Source organism: Ursus maritimus, unplaced genomic scaffold (assembly GCF_017311325.1).
Source record: "Ursus maritimus isolate PB19 unplaced genomic scaffold, ASM1731132v1 scaffold_19, whole genome shotgun sequence".
Taxonomy (NCBI): Eukaryota; Metazoa; Chordata; class Mammalia; order Carnivora; family Ursidae; genus Ursus; species Ursus maritimus.
In genome coordinates this window covers 40266744-40284473 of record NW_024424341.1, presented here as the reverse complement: position 1 = coordinate 40284473, position 17730 = coordinate 40266744, and the positions used below count along the sequence as shown (strand labels likewise).

The 17730-nt window shown below is 41.5% G+C and overlaps 1 pseudogene; it reads left to right on the top strand.

Moving 5' to 3' along the window:
- LOC103679651 overlaps positions 1-17730 on the top strand; it is a 33566-nt pseudogene that overhangs the window by 13130 nt on the left and 2706 nt on the right.

Genomic DNA, 17730 nt, shown 5'->3' with positions numbered 1-17730 from the left:
TTGTACACCTGAAACTAATGCAACACTGTGTGTCAACTAGACTCACATAAAAAAATTTAAGAATGCCTGCATGTTTCTGTTGGTATTTACCCTGGAGTAGAATGGCCAGTTGTAAAATGTGTGTGTAATCAGCTTTAGCAACTATTGCCAGTTGGTTTTCTAGGATGTTATGTTTCTGAAATAATAAAATTAGATCGGAGAAACAACTTTGATGTATATGTAACAAAATAAGAGCTATGAAAATGTGTCCTAGGTTGGGGAGGCAGTGTGGGGCTCTACTGTTCAGAGCCTGAAAGGCATGTGAAGGTAAGGTGGGCTGCCTAGTACAATGAAGATGGGGCGAGGTTGAATCCTGGGTCCATTCTCTGTTACCTTGGCTGAGTGACTTAACCTTCTTCAACTTTAGTTTTCTCATCTGTAAAATGGGGATAGTACTCACCTTATAAGGGTTGTTTTGAAGATCAAATGAATCATGTAGGGAAACTGCTTAGAGGAGGGCCTGGTACCCAAGACACTCCCAAAATTTTCTATTCTTTTTTTTTTCTTTTGAAGGATTTATTTGGAGGTATTAGGAGACTGATAATATTTGAGTGGAAAGCTATATCACAAACTGTTTATCATTTAAAGTGTTTAATAAAATAAACTTAAGTCTGAGACTGAACCTTTAGAGGCACAATCTCCTAATTTTATGCTGGTGGGTATGTTTTATGCCAAGCACAGAAAGGGAGTGGATGCATTTTAGGCTTCTTTCTCAAGAGGCCATTTTGCAGAATACACAGACTTGCCCCCGTATTTACAGTGCTTTGAAGAGTAGAAACAACTCACTGCCCTCACATGGCAACAGCATCTGTCACAGAGGGTGAAGCCCTACAGGTGAAGAGTAGAGACCCAAGATGCAAAAAATTGGTCTTTGTCTCAGCTGTAAAGATGTGGCCATTGCCTTCATAACCAAAGAAAGGCAAAGCAAAAGGGTCTGAAGCCTCAAAGTCTTAGGACCTAACAGCATGAGCACTGATGGCAGGTCCAAGGGTAAGGAACCGCATCAGGATCTTTGCATTGTACTCACAGATCTCATAAGAATATTAACAAATGGACTTGACGGGAACAAAATGAGATAAGCTGGGGATGCAGGTGTTTTGTCTGGAGGTAAGGGAGGAGTGAGCAGAGTGGGGGGCATCTCCCGCTTACGCAGTGGGTATGGGCTGAGTAAAGACTTGTCTTCTCTAAGCTCATTGAGACGCAGAGCTTGAATATGTCAGCCTGCTATTTGGTTATCTGTGATCTCTTCCAATTAAACAAGGTATGCGCAGCAGTGAACATCCTGGAGATACTCATCCAGAAACTGTTGTTGGCAGTAACTGTTCTCAAAGCTTACGTAAAAACTGGAAGCTCCCTTACAGGGAGGCTGAGTGGAATCGTGGCAGCTTCCTCTCATCCTTTCAGAATAATCTCCCTAAAATACCAGAATAATCTCCCTAAAATACCACGTTGATCATGGGAAAGCCCTCCATTGAACCTTGAAGTGGCTCTCATTGCCTGTAAGATAGATTTCAGACTTCTCATCCTGGCATTAATGGTTCTCAGTAATTGACCTCATTCTGTTGTGAGCTGCCGCCGCCTTCTTCTTTCTCCTCCTCTCCTCCTCCTCCTCCTCCTCCTCCTCCTCCTCCTTCTTTTTTAAGATTTTATTTATTTATTTGTCAGAGAGAGAGCACACAAGAGGGGAAGGCCAGAGGGAGAGGGAGAAATAGGCACCCCGCTGAGCAGGGAGCCCAATGCGGGACTTGATCTGAGGACCCTGGAATCATGACCTGAGCCGAAGGCACACATTTAACAGACTGAGCCACCCAGGCGTCCCTAAACAAGTGTTACTGTTAAGAGCTCACGAACCTGTAGTTAGTTTAGGCAAACTGAATAGCAAAAAGGAAATGATGAACTAATATTAACACTGTTTGAAATTTATAAACCAAATTGTTTGTATGAACTCCTAGAATTTTCACTCTTGAGTCCTAATTATTTTTCGTGTTTGAAAGATGACAGCAGTGTGACTTCGCTTTGTGGCAGGTAAGTGCTGCCCCCTAGTATCATATGTTTGACTCTTGTCTTTGCTGACATTGGGAACAACGTTTCTGGAGAAACTTTCTGAAACACTCAACAGGGGGTAACATCTAGGGCACAGCTAATTTTTCATTTGTAGCTTGTTGGAGTTGACTGATCATTATTTTAACTATGTGACATATTTAATATCTTTGGTTTAACCCTTTCCCTCAACTGTTCTAGAACACGGGCAAGACTATTTTAGGACAGAAGGTACTGTAGGGGACTGAATACAGAGCTGTCTGCAAGGTGCACTGCTTTGGCCATGGTGGCATGCAGACAACTCTGAACATGATCCATTTTTAAGTATTCAACAGATATTTCTAGGGGCGCCTGGGTGGCTCGTTAAGCGCCTGCCTTCGGCTCAGGGCATGATCCCAGCGTTCTGGGATCGAGCCCTGCATCAGGCTCCTCCCCTGGGAGCCTGCTTCTTCCTCTCCCACTCCCCCTGCTTGTGTTCCCTCTCTCGCTGGCTGTCTCTCTCTCTGTCAAATAAATAAATAAAATCTTAAAAAAAAAAAAAGATATTTCTAGTGGTAGCTGGGGATGGAAAGTGAAGTGCTTGGATTGGATTAAATTTCTATCCGGGGCAAGCTTATACATGACATTGCAGGTTTCCAGAGTGGCCAGCAAGCTCTGGTGGTGGTTCTCTACCCCTCTGCCTCACATTGTAGGATTTTCTGTTCCACACTATCCTCCTTTAGTTTGGAGCAATGCCCATCTCCTTCTGCCCCTAGGCTCTGCATTCATACCATTTCCTTTGCTAGGAACATTCTTTCCTCTACTCTTACGAATTTACTTGTTAATTTTTGGAAATTGAAAATGCACAGCAAAGTCAAAGAAAAAGCAACAATTATCCACATTCCTACCAATCAGGACTAGGCACTGCTAATGTCTTTTCATATTTGTTTTAAATATTATTTTTAAAGAAAAATCACTATCAGTTTATGTGATACTGTGATTTATTTTTTTAATTTTAAAAAAAGATTTATTTATTTATTTATTTGAGAGAAAACATGCACGCACACAAGCAGGGGGAGTGGCAGGCAAAGGGAGAATCAGGCTCCTCACTGAGCAAAGAGCCTGATGTGGGACTAGATCCTAGGGCCCCGGGATCATGACCTGAGCTGAAGGCAGCTGCTTAACTTACTGAGCCACCCAGGCACCTCTTGATATTGTGATTTATAAGAAATAGATATTTTGGGAAAAAAAGAGAAATGTATGGTTTGACATTCAGATAATCAAATGTATATTATTCATATATTTGGTTTTTGTCCGTGATTCCTGGCTCACAGTTCCCTCAACCCTTGGAACTTCCTAAGTGGTAGGATTTTAAGGGTTTTTCTTATATTATGTAAATAAAATGACTTTTGGAAAGCACCTAAGGATGAGGGCTGGTTGCCAGGAGAACCGATCATGTGAGCAAAGGGTTGGAACTTTCAGTCCCGCCCCCAGACTTTTGGGGGAAGGAGGAGAGGGGCTGAAGTTTGAATCAGTTGCCAATGACCAATGATTTAATCAATTCTGCCTGTGTAATGAAGCCTCCATAAAAACTATGTTTCTCTGAAGGATGGGGTTCAGAGAGCTTCAGTGTTGAGCACGTGGAGATTTGGGGAGAGTGACATGCCTGTAGAGGTCATGGAAGCGCTGTGCCCTTTCCCTGAACCTTGCCCTATGCATCTCTTCCCTCTGGCTCTTCCTGAGTTGTACACTTTTCTAATAAACTGGTAATCTAGTAAGTAAAATGTTTCTCTGAGTTCTGTGAGCTGCCCTAACATATTAATCCACACAAGGCAGGGGTCCTTGGAGCCTCTAATCTATAGCCTCTTGGTCAGAAGCCCACAAGACAAACTGGGCTTGCAACTGGTGTCTGAAATTGCCGAGGGCGGGCGGGGGGGTTGGAATGCGTGGGGGGCAGTCTTGTAGGACTGAGCTCTTCACCTATGGAAGGAATCTGATGCCAACTCCAGGTAGAAAGTGTCAGGATTGAGTTGAATTGTGGGACACCCTGCTCGTGTCCCGAAAATTGTGCTGTGAAGGAACCCTGCTCCCACTCCATGGAAATTTGGTCCCAGAACCTTTTTAATTTGAAAAGGTGGTGGGTTTTTGTTGTTGTTGTTTTGTTTTTTTATCTTTTCTTTTTAAGATTTTTATTTATTTATTTGACGGAGAGAGAGAGAGAGCAAGCGAGCATAAGCAGGAGGAGCTGCCGAGGGAGAGGGAGAAGCAGGCTCTCCACTGAGCAGGGCGCCCGTGTTTTTGTTTTTTTAGAGAAAGAGAACACTCAAGCACATGCAGGTGGGGGGTGAGGGGCAGAGGGAGAGAGAGAGAATCAATCTTAAGCAGGTTCCATGCACAGCATGGAGTCCAGCAGGGGGCTCAATCTCATGACCCTGAGATCATGACCTGAGCTGAAACCAAGAGTCGGTCACTTAACTGACTGAGCCACTCAGGCGCCCCAGAACCTTTTTAGTTTGATAACAATATTTACTCATTCTACAGAGTTCAAATAATACAGAGAACTGCAACGATAAAATTTTAAAAATATATAACCCTTTCCAAATCCCATCATCCAGAAATAACCACCATTAACATTAAATAAGCATCATATCAGACATACATACACACATGTGCACACATTATTTCCTTCAGCGCTTGGAGGGCATTTCTGTGTTGTCTTCTGGCTTTATGTGCTGTTATGGGAAAGTCTGAGGCCATCCTGAATCTTCTTGCCGGTACCCGAAGAAGTCTTTAGGATTGAAGTTCAATGGGTTTAGTAGAGTAGTAAACTTCTTATGTCAAATTTCTTATGTGGTATGCCCTTTCAGTATGCAGACTTTCCCTCTCAAATTCAGGGAAATTATCTTGAGTGTTTTCTTTGAAAACTGCTTTTCCATTTTCTGGGTTTTCACAGCAGGGGCACCAGTCATCCTATCCCCTGACCTCCATAGCCATAAATTTCACTCCAATTGCTTTAATTTCTTTTACTGTTGAGTCTTTGTTCACTGCCATTCCTGTAAACCCCTTTTTCCCTGTCTGTCATAAATTTGATCATTGGCTGTGGTCTGATTTGTTGCCGTGTCTATTGTATTGACTTGTTCTGTAATGCTTCAGTCTCCTTCCTTCCTTCCTTCCTTCCTTCCTTCCTTCCTTCCTTCCTTCCTTCCTTCCTTCCTTCCTCAGAGAGTTGGCACAAGTTGTGTGGGGGAGGGGCGCAGAGAGGGAGAAAGAGAATCTTAAGCAGGCTCCACGCTCATTGTAGAGCCTGACTCGGGGCTCAATCTCATGCCCCTGAGATCCTGACCAGAGCTGAAACTAAGAGTCGGACACTTAACTAGCCAGAACCAGCCAGGCACCCCTACAATCTTTCTTTTGATACCATTCTGTTGTTTTCATCATGTCCTTGAGCTTTATTGAATGCACGTTCTTTTTGACTTGCTATCATGAGAAGCAGTGTGGGCAGGTGTTCTTCTGTTCCTTGAGTTAATTTCCTCCAGGGTTAGTTTTGTAGGTGAAGTTCCTGGGAGTGTGTTTGCATATTGCAAGTTGTTTCCATTCAACCTGCTCATGCTGGGGCAGCTCTGCGCATGTGTAGGCCTGCCTCTGTGCTCTTGAAGTGACTCAGTGAGGCGACCGCTTGACAGTCTTTCTACAGTATCTGGGCAATTTGTTTTCCTTAGGAGCTACAGAATGACAGCTGGATCCTTCCTGTGCTGTCCATTTTTTTCTATGCTCTGCAGGAGTGGTAGACGAAGATGGTGTGGAGTTTGAGTGGGGGGATTGCTCAGGTGAGGGCTTGACCTGTAAACATCGTAGAAATGTCATTTCTCCCCAGAATGATCTGTAGGGTTAATTCTATTCCTATTAAAATCCCAGCAAAGTTTTTTTGTTTTGTTTTGTTTTTTTGTGGCTGTAGATAAGCTTATTCTAAAATTTGGAAAGCCACAAGCTCTAGAATAGCTAAAAGCATTTTTAAAAAGAAGAATAATAAAGGAATCACTCTAACCCAAATATGAAGGCCTACTAAACAGCTACAGTAATCAAGACAATGTGGCATTGAATGAGGGATGGACACATAGGTCAGTGGGTCAGAATGGACAACCCAGAAGTAGACCCAAACAAATATACTCAACTTATTTTTGATGAAAGTGCAAAAGCAATTCAATAGAGGAAATACAGCTTTTCAACGGAGAGTGTTGGAACAATTGGACATCCATTGGCAAAAATGAATCTTGATCCATAACTCAAAATGGGAAATGCAAAACTGTAAAGCTTTTAGGAAAAAGTCGTGGGAGAAAATCTTTAGGGTCTAGAACTAGGCAGAAAGTTCTTAGACTCGATACCAGAAGCATGATCCATAGAAGGAAAAGTAGATAAATTGGACTTCACAGAGTTAAAAACATTTGCTCAGCTAAAGCCCATGTGAAGAGGATGACAAGACAAGCTACAGACTGGGGGGAAAAAAATCTCTGCAACCCACATATTCAACAAAGCAGTGGTATTTAGAATATATAAAGAACGCTCAAAACTGTTATATAAAAAAAAGCTCTATTATTTTTTTTACAACTGCACATAAATCTATAATTATCTTAAAATAAGAAGTTTAATTAAAAAAAAACTTCACATCTTCAGAGCATGCTTTTTTTCTGATCTTTCACCCTAACATTCTTTTTGAACCCTGGACTTTTGCTTTGGAGCATTTGTCATGGTTTTGTAACTATTTGAGCAGTTATTCGTTTAATGTCTCTTTCCCACTAGACTTCGAGCTCTATACCACTGTATCTCCAGTGCTGAAACAATGACCAAGAAATATTTACTACATGAATAAGGGTTGATGCCTTGCAGAATTATCAAAGGGTTGGCCATTGCTTTGTATTTGGAGAATACTTTATATTTTATTTTTATTTTTTAAGTGATTTCTACGCCCAATGGGGAGCTCGAACTCATGATCCTGAGCTTGAGAGTCTCATGCTCTACCGCCTGAGCCAGCCAGGCATCCCTGGAAAATACTTTAAATCCATGCCTCCCCCACTTTTGGGGGGAAAATGAACACCTATCATTTTCCCAGCACACCCCTCATACTTTGAGGCTCCTGGCTGAGCCCTGCATCATCAGCAGCCTTCATACAACATCTGCCATTTCTCCGAACCCTCCACGTTGGACAGATGCAGAGATCCACCCTCCTGGCCTCCTCAGGGCTGAGTTTACCCAGTAATTGGTCTCATTACTCTATGTTGGAATTTTAGGAAGACAGCATGATGCTGTCATTATTCAATGAGTAACAACATCTAAATTGATGCAAGGCTCCCTGAAAACGACATTTCCAGGCTTGTTTATAACAACCTATTCAAACATTTTGACTTATTACGAGAACAATGCAAGTGCCTTGGACTTCTCAAGTGACGAGGTATCTTGGGAAAATATATGGAGGGGGAATCTCTGTGACAGGTAAGACGTTGTCACAAAGGGACTCACTTGACAGGAAAAGTTAGTTTTAGAATTCTTGTGGCGTTCCAAGAAGTGTTACCCTGAGAAGGAGGCAGCTGGGGAGCTGGGGAGGCTGTACACAAGTGCCATTCTTGTTTGCTGTTCTTGGGCCAGTCCGGTTGTGAAGAAGTCCGCAGGATCTTCTTCTTTTTTAAAAAGATTGTATTTATTTATCAGAGAGAGAGAGCACAAGTGGGAGGAGCAGCAGGCTCCCCGCTGAACAGGGAGCCCGATGCGGGACTCGATCCCAGGACTCTGAGATCATGACCTGAGCCGAAGGCAAACCCTTAACCAACTGAGCCACCCAGGCGTCCCAAGAAATCGCAGGATCTTCTTATGCAGTTTCACTTGTCACAGCATTTTTGAAACACACACACACACACACACACACACACACACACACATTCTCAAGACAACAGAGAAATCTCCCCTCATGACTACAGAAATATAAACTCCATGCAGAGACTTAGAAAAAGAGTAAAAAACAAATTTCCCCAAGTATCAGCATCAAAAGATTATCATTCTTTTTAATTTTTAATTTTGAACTACTTTTCGCCTTAGAGATGAGTTGCAAATATAGTTGTAGGAACACATAACTCCCTCCCAAAATATCCATGCCCTACTCTCAGAATCCTCTGAATGTGTTATGGTGATGGCCCTGGAGGCTTTGCAGATGTAGGTAAGGAGAGATTAGCCTTATTTATCCAGGTGGGTCCAATCTAATCAGAGGCCTTAAAAGCAGAGAATGTTCTCTGGCTGAAGTCAGAGAGATTTGAAGCGTGGGGACTGGACCCACCTTGGCTAGCTGTGAGATGGGGAGGGGGCTGCAAGGACCAGAGGGAGGCTTCTAGGAGATAAGGGTGGCCCCTGGCTGACAGGCAACAAGGAAATGGAAAATCCTTCTGTAACTGCAAAGAATTGGATCCTTCCAACAACCTGAGTGAGCTTGGGAGAGGACCCAGAGTCCCAGGCGAGAGCCACGACCTCCATGGATACCTGAATTTTAGCTTGGTGAGACCCTGGGCAGAGAATCTAGCCATGCTGCTCCAGACTTCTGACCTGCGGGACCGTGAGATAATAAATGGGTGGTGTTTTAAGCTCCTAATTTTGTTGGCAACTTGTTATGCAGCAATAGAAAATGAATACAAGAGTACAAAGAGTTCCCCGTCTATCCTTCAGCCAGTTTTCCCTAATGCTAACATTTTATATACTATAGGATAATGACCAGGATATTGACATTGACCCAGTCCTGCTAACTAAACTACAGACTTCACCTGAATTTCACCAGTGTTTCCACTAAAGTCCTGTTTCTGTTCCAGGATCCCATTTAGAATGAAACAGCACTTTTAATCATAGTGTCCCCTTAATCTCATTCAATCCGTGACGGTTCCCCAGTCTTTCTTGACCTTGACGCTTTTGAAGAGTACTGTTTAGTTATTTTGTAGAATATAACTTGATTTGAGCTTGTTAGGTGTTCCTACATGATTGCAATGATGTTATGTACCATTGGTAAGAATACCGGAGAAATGCGCTTTTCTCAACACATCATATCCAAGGGTTCATGATCTTGAGATATCTTTCTACTGGCTTTATTAACTGTGATCACTAGGTTATCGTGGTGTCTGCTGGGTTTCTCCACCATAGTTACTATCTTCCCTTTGTATTGATCAATATTTTTGAGACTATGCAAATATTATTTGTCTTTAAACTTTTGTCCGCTAGTTTTAGCATCCATTAGATTTTGTCATCTGTGGATGGACTCTTAATAGTTTAACCAATATCCTTCCAACTCCCTCCAATGTTTGGTAAATATGTGTTGTATATATATATATATATATATGTGTTGTATATATATATATATATGTTGTATATATATATATGTTGTATATATACAACACATGTATATATGTGTTGTATATATATATATACATATATATATATATATGAATACATACATAAATCAAATAGGGTATATTTGTTACATATAATACTAATGCTGTTTTGTAACCAGCTACTTACTTAATGATGTATCATGAACATTTTTCCTTGTCAATAAATATTTTTTTAGAACATGGGTTCTAAGAGTAGTTATCAGTAGTAGTTACATAGCATTTTATTTTATGGTTCCATTATTTTTCTAGCCAGTTTACAATTTTCAGATCAAATAGGGTATATTTGTTACATATAATACTAATGCTGTTTTGTAACCAGCTACTTACTTAATGATGTATCATGAACATTTTTCCTTGTCAATAAATATTTTTTTAGAACATGGGTTCTAAGAGTAGTTATCAGTAGTAGTTACATAGCATTTTATTTTATGGTTCCATTATTTTTCTAGCCAGTTTACAATTTTCAGATGAGTTGTTTAAATGATTTTTTATTATATATAGGGCACAGTGAATATCTTTGTACATACAGCTTTGTACACATCTCTGTATTTCCTAAGCATGCATGGTTTTCTTGGAAGTTGAATTGCTGGCTCAAAAGATTTGTATACTTTTAAAACATTTGATACACATTGTAAACTTCCCTCTCTCTGACCGAAAATGCAAATGTGCGGCAGATTCTCCCATTCTTCTTATTCCTAACAGTGTTTTATATCAGGATATTCAGCACTTTTGCTTGTGGTATAATCATTTAATAAGAATTACATTCTTGCAAAGCCAGCTTTCCGTTTTTACAACCAATGCCTTTGAGGGGAGACGCAGACCACTGCAGACACCAGCCTGTGGCATGCCCTGGATGAGCCAGAGGCTCAGCTCAGCATGAAGCTAGTACTAGGGGTTTTTCTGTAGGCACAAGCTCACGGTCAGTGGGCTGTCCCCAGACAGGCTGCAGTGGTGGTCCTTAGAACTTGGTAGTAGCAGAATCACCTGGGAAGCTTATTAAAATGTAAATTTCTGGGTTCAAATCCAGATCTAAAGATCAGAATCCTTGGTGGAATGTCCCAGGCATTTGTATTTTAAACAATCTCATCAAAGGTGTGAAAAGGAGGTGGTCCTTGGGTCCATACTTGGAGAAAAGCCAGTTTTGGCTTTGAGCCATCTTAAGAGATTATTCTTTGGAATAACCTATGAGAAATAAACTGGACAGGGGAATTTAAGCCTTGTCACCACGTGCAAAGGTGGGCTTTCTCTAACTTTCCTCTCTCAATTATTTACTTTTGAGTTGGTCCTTTATTTATTTATTTATTTATTTATTTATTTATCTATCTATTTATTTATTTATTTTTGGTCCAGGCTCTTTTTTGAGAAAGCATACTTCTCCAAAATAGAAACGTTTTCCTCGTATCAAGAAATGATTTTATCACTCCTGCCCTTTCAGGTCTCCTGCAACGTCTCTTGCTTCCATGAACATCTTGCATTTTGTAATTTGCCCATACTTGGTGTATGTGATTTTGCAGGATCCTTACTGCAGCCTTTTGGGGAATTGGGCACTGGTATTAGGAGCCATTGCATTTGTAAAGATTAGGAAACGGGCTTAGAGAAGTTAAGTAATAATAATAATTATAATTACATTCATTGAGTCTGTTGTGTCTCAGCACACCTGCAGAGTGGAAATTAATATTGTTAGGCCCAAAGTGGTCATCAGCCTGACCCAAGTGAGCTGGTTAGAGAGAGAACTGAAGGTCACATCACAGCCTGGTCCAGACCAGATCCTCACTGTAGCTGATCAAGCCCTTGCTCCCTGGTGTGTGTGTGTGTGTGTGTGTGTGTGTGTGTGTAGTGAGTGTAGTGAGTGTAGTGAGGGATAGGATCCAAGTTCTGGGATCTTGGTTCTTGGTCTAGAGCAGTTTCTGTCTGCAGTATATTTACTTACAATCTTAGTGTGTGTGTATATGGTGGGGGAGGGGGAGCAGGATACATACCTTTCCTTGGCTCTTAGAGTGTCCTGGTCTCTTAACCCCAACACCAACCAGGGTGGAGAAAATCTACTCAGAAGCATCATATTTATGGAAGTTATTCATCATCCTATATGAGTGGGCTGTACAAACAGGGCTGGCATGGAGGAAATGAACACTTGTGATTGATGCTGAAAGCTGTATTGTCTGCTCCTGAATTTCCGGGCTGCTATATAGTTGTTTATGTGAGCATGACGCATTTTAAGGTATAGGATTTAAAACACACTTGGCATTAAATCATAGTTCTGCTCTTTACATACTTTGTAAAGAAATTGGGACATAATTTCATTCATACAGATTATTAGGCTCATCACCTTAGAAGAGTCTAGCTTCTTTTTTTTATTTTTTTTATTTAAAGATTTTATTTATTTATTCATTCAACAGAGATAGAGACAGCCAGTGAGAGAGGGAACACAAGCAGGGGGAGTGGGAGAGGAAGAAGCAGGCTCATAGCGGAGGAGCCTGATGTGGGGCTCGATCCCAGAACGCCGGGATCACGCCCTGAGCCAAAGGCAGACGCTTAACCGCTGTGCCACCCAGGCGCCCCTAGAGTCTAGCTTCTTAAAGTAATGGGTTTGATGTGTATAAGGATTATTTCAGTGTAAGTAGCTCTTAAATTGTGCAGTTGAGAGAGGAGACCGTGGGAAGTACAGTGTCATTACTTTATGTAAGGAATGTTCATCACTTCTGTTATCTCATGGTAAAGATTAGGTACGAAATATAAATATATAAGAACCCTTTCCATCAGATAGTGTACTGAGAGCAGCAGGTCCTTAAAATAGCTTGGTTTCTCTGGATTCAAAGTTGAGGGAAGAAGGCAGTGGGTTTCACCTAGATGACTATTTAACAACTTCTCCTCTTCCTGAAGCCTCATATCCCTTCTCTCTCATTCCACTTCCGACGGTGGGAGAGAACCTGTGGACTTCCCATCGCTACCTCTACACCACGGCTACACAGGGACTGCATCCCTCTGTGTGTACTTTGCCTTCCCTCCTGTGGCTTGGACTGCCATCTTCCTTTGCTTTCTCAAGCACCTGACTCCAGCAGTTTTTCCCTGTTCTGTATCAAGTTTTCCCTATCTATTGGATCATTCCCATCACCATATACATTTGCTGTAATATCACCCATTGTAAGATGAAAAAAAACCCAACTTTACCCTGTATCCTTCCCTAGTGATGACTGACTTCTCTCCTCCCTTCGGAGCAAAGCTCCTTGAAAGAGTTGTCATATTCGTTCTTGAAAGCACACAGGCTTTCAGCCCTCACTCCCCTCTGCTGAAGGGGCTCTTGCCAAGGTCACCAATGACCCCGTGTTGTTAAATCCAGTAGTCATTTCTCAGACCTCATCTTCCTTGACCAGCCTGCAGCATCTGACACAGTCACTCCTTCCTTCTTCAAACTCTTCGCAAATGCTTGGCTTCAGAGAACACACTATCTTGGCCCACTTCTTCATCACCATTCACTCTTCTGCATTTTTCTTTGCTGGCTTTTCCTCATTGCCCCAACCTTTAAATTTTGGATATGCCAGGACTCAGTCTTTGGGTCTCTTCTCTGTATTCCCATTCCTTACATTTCCACTTCTGAAACTTTCTCACATCAGGGCCTACACAGGAAATAACCCCTTGTTTTGTCACACTGGGATCAGTAAGGCTGTCCTGGGCTGCCACATCTTGGCTCACCATAACCTTTTTAAAAAGATTTTATCTATCTATCTATCTATCTATCTATCTATTTATTTATTTATAGCACGTGAGTGAAGGGAGGGGCAGAAGGAGACAGAGAGAGAGAGAGAGAATTTCAAGCAGACGCTGCCCTGAACATGGTGCCTGATGCAGGGCTTGATCCCATAACCCTGAGATCATGACCTGAGCTGAAATCAAGAGTCAGATACTTAACCAACTGAGCCACCTAGTAACCCTTTTATATGCAGAGAAATGCCAGGTACAAATCTTGACTAGATGATCTGTTCTCTGTTCCAGACTTTATTTTTTTTTTAAAGATTTTATTTATTTATTTGACAGAGAGAGACAACCAGCACGAGAGGGAACACAAGCAGGGGGAGTGGGAGAGGAAGAAGCACGCTCTTAGTGGAGGAGCCTGATGTGGGGCTCGAACCCAGAACGCTGGGATCACACCCTGAGCCGAAGGCAGATGGCTAACCTCTGCGCTACCCAGGCGCCCTCTCTGTTCCAGACTTTAAATAGTATCCACACTTTCATCTCTAAATTGTATCTTTAGCCCAGATCCCTCCCCTATGCCTATCCAACTGCCTCCTGGAAGTCTCCATTTGGGTGTCACTTTCAGCCCTTAGTTCTTTTTCAGGTGGAATTACTCTATAAATAGGCATAGATTTGGTGTATCCATGGAGGAGGCGAGTTCAAGGTCTTCCTACATTCCCATTAACAAGGGAACCCTTAATGAGGAGGGGGGGGTTAGAAAGAGAAAGAGAGAAGGAAAGAGAGAATGAGAAGGGAACACAGAGAATCAGAGTGAAAATCAGTTCCTGAGGTTTAACATTCAAATGAGAGGAGTTCCAGAAAGTGAAATCAGAAAAAGCTGAGGAGGTATATAATTAGCTAGTTCAGGAAACTGAAATCTCTAAATTAAACTGACCCATCTCAGTACTCAACTCAACAATAATTAAAAAAAAGACTCACACCAAGTCATGAAATTTTAGACTTCCAGGGATAAAGAGAAAATTGTAGCAGGTTATAGAGGCAAAACATACAAAAAGATTAAGCATTGGAATGACTTCTTACCACAATACTGTGAAGAGGCAATGCCTGAAAAATTTTTTTAGTATAAAAATATTGACATGGGATGCCTGGATGGCTCAGTTGGTTAAGCAACTGCCTTCAGCTCAGGTCATGATCCCAGGGTCCTGGGATCAAGCCCCTCATCAGGCTCTTTGCTCCTCGGGAAGCCTACTTCTCCCTCTGCCACTCCCCCTGCTTGTGCTTTCTCTCTCTCTGTCAAATAAATAAATAAAATCTTTAAAAAATATTGACATGAAAACAAAAACTATCATTTGCAGATACTATAATTGTTTGACCTAAAAAATTCATGGCAATTAACTGAAAAATCCAACCATCAGAACTAGTGAGATGGCTGGATACAATATCTATGTGAAAAATCAGTAGCAATTCTATGCCTGCCAATCTTTCAGACTCATCAGGTTTTAACCAAACTCCTCTTTTCCCCGAAACAAGGTAATTCTGGATATTCACATTTCTGTGAACTTTATCATTACTCTTTCAGTTACTCAGTCTACACAGCTTAGGGTTATCCTTTAATTTTCCCTCCACATTCAAACAGCTACCTTACATAATAGATCATTCCCAGACAATGTCTTTTGAATACATCTCTTCTGACACCACCAGTACGACACTCATTTACTTCAGACGACAGCGAGTCCAACTCCCTTCTCCCTGACCTTGCTCTGTAGTAGAGGCTGGAAATATGGAAAAGCTAGAATTCTCAGCCTTGAAGCCGAGGGGTGACCATTTGACATGGGTCAGGCCAGTGAGCCATTAGGCAGAAGTCCCTGGGAAGATTGCTGGGTTTTCAACAGAAACTAAGGAAGACCAAGAGAATGGATAACATTTTTTAAGTGCTGAAAAAAACCCAACCTATAATTATATATCCAGTAAAAATATCCTTCAAAGAAGTGAAATAAAGGGGATTTCCTCAGGCTAAAGGAAAACGGCCTCAGATAGGAGCACACACTGCAGGAAGGAATGAAGAGCACCAGAAAGAAAAAAATATGTGAGAAATATAAAGGAACATTTCTTATTTAGAAAACAATAATGACAGTGTTTTATAAAATTTGTAATATATACAAAAGTAGAACATATGACAACAATGTATAGAGAAAAAGGCAAGAGTGGGGCGCCTGGGTGCCTCAGGTGGTTAAGCGTCTGCCTTCTGCTAGGGTCATGATCCCAGGGTCCTGGGTTCAAGCCGCCTCGGGCTCCCTGCTTAGCAGGGGGGGTGTCTGCTTTTCCCTCTCCCTCTGCTCCTCCCTCCTTCTTGTAGTCTCTCTCTGTCTCAAGTAGTAAATAAAAAAATCTTGAGAAAAAAAGAAAAAGAAAAAAAGGCAAGAGGGTATTAAAAATGGAGATAAGTTTCTTGTATTGTTTAGAAAGTGGTAAAAGCACTAATTTAAAGAAGCCTGCGACAACTATTTTTAAGTAAGCATGCATACACTAATGCCCATGGAAAGATTACTAATGTAATCTAAGAAGAACTGAGAATGTTTTTAAAGATAATACAGAAGAAAAATAATTAAGACATTGATGAGTCCAAAGAAGGCAAAAAGGAGGACTAAATCCAGTTTCTTGACTGGGGGTTTGTGGGACCCTAGGGTTCCAACAAGAAATTGCCTAGAAATTATACTTGAGGGGGAAAAAACATGTTTTTTAACTTTGGACATCATGCAATGTCGGTGTTGATAGGAATGAGCAGGGATGAAGCAACCCTTTTAGCAATTTGGTTAATGATCTTTCAGCCCCTTTGGCAGTATACAGTATGACCTTGTTCATTCTTAAGCCCAGTGTCCATTCTGATGTAAGAAAAAGAGAGTAACAGATGGATCAGAAAGATAGGAGGAAGCCAGATTTTGTAGGGTCTTGTAGACCACTGTAAAGACTTCGACTCTAAGATAGGAAATCACTGGTAGGTTTTGAACACAGGAGTGACCTGATTTGGCTTCTATTTCATCTCGTTTCGTTTCATTTTGTTTCGTTTCATTTCGTTTCATTTTATATTTTTGTTAAAAGATTTTTTTCAAAGTATTCTCCATGTCCAGTGTGGCGCCCAATGCAGGCCTCGAACTCACCACCTTGAGATTGAGACCTGAGCTGAGATTGAGAGTCAGATGCTTAACTGACTGAGCCAGTCAGGCACCCCAACTTCTATTTTAAAATAATAATTCTGTGTGCTGTATTGCAAATAGGTAGTGGGAGTGCACATCCTAAAGTAAAGAGGTTGGTCTGGACACTGTTGTATAAACCAACAAGATGATGAATCCTTATAACCAAATGGACCAGTGGAGATAGTAAGTGTTGAAAATCTTGATACATTTTGAGGCGACACCAACAGAGTTTTTTCTGATGGATTGGAGGTAGGGTGTTGGAGAAATAAAAAAGTCAAGCCTGACTACGAGATGTCTGACCTGAACCACTGGAAGAATGAACCCGCCATTTACAGATATGGGGAAGATGATGGAATAAGCAGTTCTGAGACTAAGATCAAGAGATCAGTTTGGGACATGTTATTTCTCTCTCTCTTCCCTTTTTAAAATCTTTCTTATGGAGTCTTTGAATTGTTGACTTCCAGGAGATTTTCCTATTTTTTTTTTAAGATTTTATTTATTTGACAGAGAGACCGCCAATGAGAGAGGGAACACAAGCAGGGGGAGTGGGAGAGGAAGAGGCAGGCTCCTAGCAGAGGAGCCTGATGCGGGGCTCGATCCCAGAATGCCGGGATCACGCCCTGAGCCGAAGGCAGATGCTTAACGACTGAGCCACCCAGGTGCCCCACCTATTTTTTAAAAAAGATTTATTTATTTGAGAGAGAGAGAGAGAATGAGTGTGTGGGGGGAGGGGCAGAGGGAGAGACAGAGACTCTCTAGCAGACTTCCCTCTGAGCGTGGGGCTCCATACGGTGCTCGATCTCTTGACCCTGAGATCATGACCTGAGCCGGAACCTGGAGTCAGATGCTTAATCAACTGCACCACGCAGGTGCCCCTCTTACATATTTTTCGAGTGTCCTTTTTCTATAATTCCTACTCTTGTTTCATGGATGAAATATCTTTTCTCTCTGAAAACAGTTAAAATTTAAAAGGTTTTTTTTCATGCCCCATGAGGTATCTTTTTTTTTTTTTCCTGGGTTCCTTTCTTTCTGGGGTTTCATTTTTTACAATTTTTATTCAAAGTTAATAATTCTGCAAAACAGCATCATCTGCCACCTCTCCCTTTGTCTCGTTTTGCTACTTCCCCTCCCCCAAACACTGTTAGTTCTTTTAGCTGATGTTTCTAAATACCATACTTGCATTGCTGTCTCTCTACTTTTCAGTTTCAGGCACTATCTTTTTCATTGGTGAATGAGAATTTGCCTCTCCTTCCTATCTGTGCTGCCATAAGCCTGCTCTGTTGTCAACCCTCCACACTTCCAGTGTTTTTAGGTAATTATTGAGTGTGAACACTATTATTCTTTGCCTGTTGCAATTGTTTTTCTTTTCT